The sequence below is a fragment of the Dermacentor variabilis genome, chromosome 7, assembly GCF_050947875.1.
Source record: "Dermacentor variabilis isolate Ectoservices chromosome 7, ASM5094787v1, whole genome shotgun sequence".
Classification (NCBI taxonomy): domain Eukaryota; kingdom Metazoa; phylum Arthropoda; class Arachnida; order Ixodida; family Ixodidae; genus Dermacentor; species Dermacentor variabilis.
The window spans coordinates 56,822,981-56,832,462 of NC_134574.1; positions in this window are offsets into that span (position 1 = coordinate 56,822,981).

The following is a 9,482-nucleotide window of genomic DNA, read 5'->3' on the forward strand; positions in this document are numbered from 1 at the left end:
CGGCGGCGTAACCGAGCGAACGAGCACAGCGAAGGATAAGAGTGAACGCGGAGCGCAGAGTTAGGTGAAAAAGTAATCTCTCGACCCCGCGAAAGCACTCTTCGCTCTTGGGGGCGAGAGCGAAGGCATCGTGAGGAGGAAAGCGGTGAAGGAGGCTACAATCAAAGCATGAAGTGAAAAACAGAGCGGAAACGGCCTGCGCTTGTGCCGCGTTGCCGACGGCCACGGCCTCCGCAGCCAGGTGGCCTGCGCTTCCGAGGGGGAATAGGAGGGGGGCAGGATAACGTGAGGTGGGGAAGGCTACGCCCCTCCGCGGCGTCTGCGGCTGAGGGCAGTCCGCGGTTCCAGCGTGTGTGGCAGGCATTGTTACTCGTACACGAGGTGATGGCGAGCGCCTAAGGGTAAGGCTCGATGTGACGCTCCTTCAGGTGCTGTCACCACTGACACCCGACTTCCCTGCGACGAAGCGCCGCTCTTGTCGTTGGAGCAACGAAAGCGCGAGAAGTTTAGTGTCACCCAGACGGGCTCTGCAGCGACGATGGCTACGATACGGCGCCAGAGTAGCGCGCTTCGTCCATATGGAAACAAAGCGCTGCATCAGCGGAGGTCTGTACGCGCGGGCTGTTGTGAATCGCGTCGCTTACTCACGCGGGGCTTTTCGCGATCTCCCGATTAGCAAGGCAGCCGCGCCAAACCGAGACTAATGTGCCACACGAGACAGATTCCACGCCAACTTCCCTACTCTCAGCGTTCTTTTCCTAATATAATCCGTGTACATATGTATTCTTAATGCAAGATATTGACACGCGAAGTGAATACACATATACAGCTGCGCTCTAATTGCACGTTAGAGAGTATCGTCATCGTTGGTGCATTTTAGAGCGCAGCTCTTTGGCGTCCGTTCCTGGGTTTCGCGTCGTCGTCGGCGTTGTCGTCGGCCTCGTAACCAGCTCCGCCCCCCTTTCATCCCCCCAGCGCTAGCAGCGACCGACTGATACCGCTGGATGCCGCTGACGCCGCTAGAGAGTCAAGATAACGTGACTGCATAGAACACCGTCGCCGCCATGCAGAAAGAGGAGGAAAGGGTCCCCCCCCCTGTTCTTGTGTGGCGGATAGGGTGCTCGTCAGTTGCCGACGCGCCGTTTATTTCACGTAGGCCCCGGCACGTCGACGAATACGTGACCACCTTCCCACAGCTAGACCTGGTTCTTAGCGCTGCGGAAGCGAGGGTATCATGTTGTTTGTGTCGGCATCGGCGGCGTTGTCCCTGAAACCAACTGCGCAGCTGGGGTTGACTCACTATCGGCGTCAGCGGCATCAGTCAGTCGCTGCTATCTCTTCCCTCCTCCCTTTATCGTGTTGTCCGCTTGCTGCGCGCGCTTCTGCCCCCATCGTTTGCCGCTGGGTGTACACGCCGCCCCCCTCCCCCCTCTTCCTGCGAGTCTCCGGTTGTCAAAGCGCCGGCTCGAACTTAATTCCTTTCTTCGCTCCTCCTCCAATGCAACCCCTGTGCGGTGGCAATCAGAGAGCCAGATCGGTGGCGGCGGATCTGTATATGTGCCCCGCCCGAGCCGAAATTGCCGCTGCCGTTCGCCCTGTGCGGTGGCAATCAGAGAGCCAGATCGGTGGCGGCTTGACATAAAGACAAACAGCAATTTCCTAACACTTATGCGGGAGAACATCCCGTTCCTCTCGCTCGTAACGCGTCCCACGGCTGTGACAACCTCGCGAGGCACTTGTATAGATCTCGTCTTTGAGAATCAAGCATTGGTGTACCAAGTCGAACATATATCAGTCTATTTCTCCGACCACAAAGCTTCCTTCATGACTGTCAAGAACTGTTAGTGGAGTCTTTGTTAAAGGAATACGTGTGAAAAATAAAAAAAAATTCTGTGATAGCGCATACATGTGTTGCTCGATTTCTTTGCCTCAATCTATCGAAAAGGTGAAACAGCTTATTTGCTGCGCTCAAATTTCGCATTAGGAAGTAACGTAATCGTCGGTAATTTTTTTTAGCGCACTAGAGTGAACACAGAACGACGCGGATACAGCACTAACTTGTAACGTTTGGTTCACTTTTCAGAGTGCTACATATAAATACAAAAAACAGGCAGCAGCACACGGAAGTCCATTTGCAAAATTTTTGTGTATTGAAAACAGCAAGGATTCATGTGTGTCGGCAGTTAAAATAAAGTGAAGGTAGTGATATATGGACTACAATATTTCATCTTCATCTTGTATTACTTTCCGACATGCACCATGGTGTTTTTAAACTACAAAACTTGTACCAATGCTCCTGAGCGTGTTGCTATCTGTGTTCTGTGTGTGCGTGTATCGCTTCGGTAAATACACCACCGTTTGGAGGTTAGCGCTATGTCCGCGCCGTTGATATCCGTCCTGTGTTCTTTTTTACAGCGAATATGCTAAAGGCTATCTCCGCCAGGTTCGTGTCCGTGTGTCGGCACAAAACTCGAGCTTTCTCCACAGACATCCGCGTCAGACGCCACCTGCGTTTTCGTCCCCAGTTGCTCCCGAATGCCCCATAGCTCTCGATCTAATGTTGGTACCTTGGAAAAAATTATACTAAAATTGGCTGCTTTGACGACTTTATCTTTACACCGAGTTCCATTCTCTTGTCATAATTAGTTCGCAGGCACGTTGTAAACGTTACAGAATTGCGTCTGCTATGGCCGCCTACGGCGGCAGTGTGGTACAGAAAACTGACTTACGTCTTGTTTTATCAAAACTATCCCGAAACAAATTACATGGCATGTAGCCGCTAAGAAGACTCTCATTACGCCGAGCTTCATATACTTCACACAATTACGTATTTCACAGTGAAGTTGTATTCATTCTCTGTGTCCTTCAATAATAAAAAATAATAAATAAGAATAATAGTAAATAACCAATAATCATTATCATCATAAATAATAATAATTTATTGCACAAAGAATTACAGAGTACAAGAAATGGGCCTGTCAAAGCCACCAATGGCTTGAGGGCCTTAATCGGCAAAATTAGCGAACGAGCTTGCAATATTTATGTTAGCATCGACATATAGGAAGATAATGCAGGAGGACTAACAGTTACGAAGCTTAACACGAACAAGGAGCAGATCATGGAGCAAGAATCACCAATCGAGATCAAGACGGTGAGATGTACATGTTTTAGGAACGATGTCCAGTATATCTTAAAATGTTAAAGCAACCGTGTTACAGTGAACAAATCATGTTTTTCAATGCCTTTTTTGATGTAAAGGAGAATGCCTGATTTGGCAAATTGCTCGGAATTTTCGGCGCATAAACACAACGCCTAGCTTCACCATATCTCGTTCAGGATCGCAGAACTACAAAGCGAACATTACTACGAAGGCTTCGGGGGGCTGTAAACATACTTTAAAATCACTGAATCAGAAATTACGTAGCACCACACATTGCACAAAGAGAGTCAAGAAGCATGGAAGGCCAAGCGCTGAGACGTTACCATTTGTGATTGACGGTTTTGCCTTCGGGTGGGGCTGAAAGCAAAAACGGTCATCCGATATTGAAGAGTGCTTTAGACCAATGCATGCGCAATAGTTTATTTTGACTTGGAACGTAACGATAGAGTTAATATGAAAGAATAACCACGCAGCGCTCCCACGTTTATCGCAAATGTGTGATAGTTAGCTATGCCACGACAAACGGCTGTCGAATAATACTCTCGGGTATTTTACCGAGTTCACAAAGTTAACCGGCATGCAGCGACAGGAATGGCAGTTGTGACTGTGTAGGAAAATTGGTGCGTCTATTACTGCTCGTTTTAAAAGGAATCCGAAGCAAACGAGTTGGGTTTTTCAGACGTTAACCTCTAGCCAGCTGTCACCGAATCAAGTCATTGTCTTGTCTGCATTATTCTGAAGATCCGAAATTGCCATGTTGTAGGAAAAATGTTTTGACAGCAGCACAGTGTCGTCAGCGTATTGAAATATCAAACATTTTGAAACAACCCGACATAAATTATTATGAATATATTGAGAAGCATAGCTGATAGAATGCAACCTCGAGGAACTCTGGCCTTCAGTGGTAGCTTACCACTTGTATTTATCGTTTCATCTAAGACGACCACTTGTGACCGTTCTGCGAGAGAGTTTTTGGGGCTATCGCAAAATGGGCCCTAAAACCACCGGAACATAATTTTGTGATAAAATCACGTGATAAACTGTATTGAAACCTTTAGATATATCCGAAAATAAAGCAACGCTAATGATATTTTTATCAAGAGCTGAAAACAGTTCATATTAGAACTTCTCCTGAACTCCTGAAGGGATACCGTGTCACGACCGGTAACAGAACCAAACTGTCGTGTCCACAAAACGGAAAATTTTTCAACGAAAGATGACATGGATTTTAAAAGAAATTTTTCAGTAATGTAAGAAAATATAGATAGTATACAAATAGGTCCATAGTTTTTCATGTCACCCCTTTTCCCTCCTTTAAAAAGCGGTTTAATAATTGCGGTCTTAAAGCTCTTTCATGATAACCGCAGTATCAAGAAAATTGTTCAACCTGAACAATAGAATCTAGGATAGGGCTATAAAGTTTCTTTGTTGCAGATTCACTGATAAACCGTCGATACCGGAAAGCTTACTGCGCTTAAAGCTTAAAATTATTTCGTGGAGTTTATGAAATTCCAGGCAGAAATTTGGACGCTGAATGAGATTTCTTAAGCGTGTATTGAACGGCCTGACCTGAACATGCGTTCTCAGAAGTGAGCGCAAATAGTTGAATTTATCTACGACGTCAAGCGATTTACCTGGAAAAAAATTATATGGACACATGTTTGCAGCTTTCTTCCCTGGAAGATAATTTATCAGTCACCATGTTTTTGCGGCATTTCTCAATGATTGCTGAGAGTTTTTGAAAAAACTACTAGCGCTTTGTGTATCTTAGCAAAGCAACCAGCCTATTTCTGGCGGCTTTGTAGTCGAAAGGTAGGTTTTTATTTTTTGAGGCATGTTCACACCGTTTCCAGAGCGTGTCTCTGTAAGAAATGGCACGCATTATGTCGGCGGTCAACTAATTATTATCTTTTCTAGGTTTCTGTATTACGACGGGTTTAGAAATGTTTGGAACGTTTTTATTCTGTCGCAAAAGATACTATACACCTTCTCTGGTGAAATTGAATCAGGTATATTCATCGAATTAAACTGTTAAGGGGGTTGTCTGTAAGGGAGCGGTTATAGTATTAGCCATATCGCACGAGGCCAAGAGGGACAAGTAATCGGATACAGAGCCTACTCGGGATTACAAGATATTTATATTTATGTCGTCACTAAACATAATTCCTCCACTGAATAAAATGACATTAACATTTCTTCGAGTTGTAGAAGAAAACAGGTAACACTATTGCAACGTGGCCGATACAGAGTTAGCAATCTGAAAGCCGAGTAGCGCAAGATATCGTCAGCGCTACGCATTCGGCATGAACGAAGTTCCCATCAATGGACGCAACGTCGAACGCATCTCTAACAAAAATACCGTCCCGCCCCCTCATCGGTTAGGTCGCGTCAAAAGAAAGGCATTGATAGCCTGGCACTGAAAAGGAATGAATGCAAGCACCTGAAGCATTGATTTCTGTCAGGAAGAATACGTCCAGAAATACAATTCCCGAGGTGGTAACTAGCATAGATTCTTCCCAGTATTTTCGAAGGCTTCTGATATTGGTGTTTACGACAGTAAAATCATTATTTGAGATGTGACGAAATGTGCCCTTAAAAGACTCAAGGTTTCGGATGCGGCTGCAGGTGTTATTCATAGTTATTACGTAATTTCATCCAAGTCTGCTGGTTTAGTTATTCGAAGTAAGGCCGAGGTTTCGGCCTTTTTCACATAAACCGTGCCATGCTTAATCCAAGCAAACCTGCGTTCATTAAATATGGCCCTGGTCCTTGAACGCCAGAATAAATCTCGCTTCAATCTTGTTAAGTTGTCGTTGAAAAATATCGTTTGGCGTTTTACCGGTTCGCAAAGATATTTAAGCTTCCTGCGGGCTTCAAACAACTTTTTTCTGGATGAAATGAAAGTCAAGCGCACAAGAATTCTAGGAATAGCGCCACGTCTGCCCGGTAGCCGATGGATTGATTCTGCTTCCGACAGGGAAAAATTTTGCACTTTTATCTTTCCGGCAATATCACATAAGACTTCCTTGAGGTTTTCGTTCGTTTCTTCTTTGAGATCATGTATTTCCATGTTCACGTCATGGCAGTATTGTTAACTGTGATTTAGTTCGAATTGTATCCGTTCTAGCTGTTCGGATTGCTTCTGGACAGCTTCTCTGAGGGCGGATACATTCTGCATCTCGAGAAGACGCTTGTTCCTTGGCTGCTTTTAGTTCTTCGAGAATAGAACCGCACTGTTGAGACATATAAAGCGCCGCGCTCTCCACTGCTTGAACTGTTGTGGTGAATGTGGTCACTTCTGTTCTCAAAAGGAGCAGCTATCAGCCTTAATATGGAGCTCCGGTAAGTACTTAGATATTTTTTATATTTTGCAGTTCCTAAAGCAATGCCGCTTCCACGCCGGTACTTTGATCGACCTCAGCAGCATCAGACTGAGAGCTGGAACCATCTGTACGTTTTTTCTGACGTTCTGCATATCTTCCATGCCCACAGTCTGTTCTTGCTGTACGCATTGTCTTAAAGGTGTGTCACGGAATTTCAAAACAGTTTTGACCCAAACGACAAAAAAATTTGCAACTCGCGCAGGTCATGAATTTGCCATCATCGGGCGGTGCTTTGTGTCAGGTAATACACTTTGTCATAGTCATGCAGGTAAGGCGTACACAGTGTACAGTCAGCGGCAAATTCAAAGTCGACAATTATGAGCCAAATTTCACGCTGATTGTTGGAGTACAACGTGTTAGCTTCGACAACGCACTCGCCCCTAACTGCAAAGAATCCCTGCTGTCCGCTGGGTTAAGTTGCCTGCTGGTGAATCCTGATTTTCAGACAAGTTGTACCCTTGTCGCCAAAGTCAGCAGAATGGTCGGCCCTGATGAAGGTGATAGCAGCGTCCAAAGTCACTAGCCGCTGATTAATAATAATAATAATAATAATAATAATAATAATAATAATAATAATAATAATAATAATAATAATAATAATAATAATAATAATAATAATAATAATAATAATAATAATAACGTACAAAACAGTACAAACAGGCCGGTCTAAGCCTCAGTTGGCTTGTAGGACCGTGCCTGTAAATATGATAGACAAGGCAAAAAGCTATACATAAATTGATAGGACATGTAGAATAACCAAAAATAAAATGAATGACAAAAATGGAAAAGCACAAGATAGCATTTGATCATTGCACTTAAAATGAAGGAAATTGAAGAAATAAATATGTTGCAAAGATGTTGTGGAGGTTAATTTTACCATAGCTCCTTTAATAATTTTTTCAGCGTACTTCTCAATATTGTGTTGAAGATTTCATCTGGTAACTTGTTAAAGATATCCATCACATATGCACAGCATCTGGCCGCACCGTACCTTGTGGCTGAGGAACTACACAACGGACGTGTTGTCTAAGTTCTCTTTTGGCGGCATTTTTTTGTTTGAATGCGGAATTCCAAAAATTTTAGAGGACGACCGTTTCTATAACAGTGATTGAAAATTCGGTAGACCAAGTTCATGGAAGATAATTGCGGCTGTTACTATTGGGGAATTGTAGGCAATATTCTTAAGCATATGTTTTATATTCCTGTCTACCCTGCATCTCCAACAATCCGAACAGAAGCCGAAGACTAATGCCATATCTCAACACGCTGTAACACAGTGCATGTACAATGATATTTTTTACAGACAAGGGTGCAAAAAGTTTGGTATTAAACAACAGCCAAGCGACTGACCTCAGTTTAGAACAAATAAGTGATGTGATGTTGCCACGATAAGTTACTATAGAAAGATATTCCGTGATATTTCACCAAATGCACGTATGGAACAGGTGTACATTTACAAGAAACACAGTTCGACTCATGTAAGTAGTGAGGTATGTTAAATACAGCAGTCTTGAGTGGAGGGATTATTATCAATAATAGTAATACCTCTATGTACATAGATGCGTCGACTGAGGTAAAGCCCACAACAGCTTCGCTGCTCGTCCTTCTTCACATAGTGGAAGGGTTGATAAATTTTTTGTGTGAAAAAAAAGCTGTTACTATGGATCACCAGCATGTCGAAGCATACAAGCTTTCAAAGAATATACAAGATGTCCCAGCTAACTTAAGCCAGAGCTTAAGAGGAAGCTTTAGCTCGGGCCCAACTCCGACGCGGCCTATTCAAATACATGTAAAACGCAAAAACGTTTTGATGAGATAACCCCTGGACCGATTTTGATGAAATTTGCCGCATTTGAAAGAGAAAGTTAAATTCTAGTGACTGTTGGAAGCGGAATTTCGATTTAGGGCTTGAATTTTCTTAAAACGATTTTCAAATATTTGACCGTTTGAAAAAAATAGAAGCACAAAGTTTATAAATTCATAGCTCTGCATCAAGAACCGATATCGCGGTTCTGTAAACGGCATCCATTAGATCATTCAAAGCGGACAAATTCAATATGTCATTTTACATCTTACGTGAATTTTTTACGTTGGTTACAACGGTTTTGCAAAAGTTGTATTTCTCTATGATTAATTTTTTTTTATATTCATGTGTAACATATCAATTTTGTGCGCTTTAGATGTACTATTAGATGCAATTCACAGAATTGTATTATAATTTTAGTGGTTAAGTTACAGAGTTGTAAACTTGATAGTTTCGTTTTTTGAAAATTTTCGATTTTGCCAATTCTTAATAAAAAATTGACGATCTAACTCAAAAATTCGAAACCAACAGTCACTAGATTTTACGTTTGTCTTTTAAATGCAACAAACCTCGTCAAATTTGGTGCAGTGGTTGCCGAGAAAAACGAATTCTCCTTTTACATGTATTTAGATAGAAGCACTTGAGCTAAAGCTTCCTCTTAAGAAGTATGCGAATGCCACGTAGCTGGACAGAATCCAGGTAATGTTTTTTGGCGTTGCTTGGAGATACTCTAACGATATATTTCATTCCGCCTAATTAGACAAATAATCTTAATTAATTAATAAACTTCTCGATTATTATACTTCGATGCAACTTGCCGATGAGAAAATTGTAGAGCAAGATGAAAAAACTTCCGATACAGCTTTTGTTGCTTAATACGCGTTACATAAAAGTGTTTTTCCGAGCGTGAAAGAAGCACGGAAATGCACACACAATTGCCGCTCGAGTGGCCGCTCGAGTGGCCGCTCGAGGTGCTGCACGTGTATTCTGGATTCCGCGTACCACGTTGTGTGCTTTGTCGTCGTTTCGGCCCCAACGAGACCGGAATTGAAAGATGCGACAGATCACTTGATGGACGTGGCAGACGCAGTGGAAGCTCCTGGTGAAGGGTCGAAAGATGCCTAATCCTCATTGC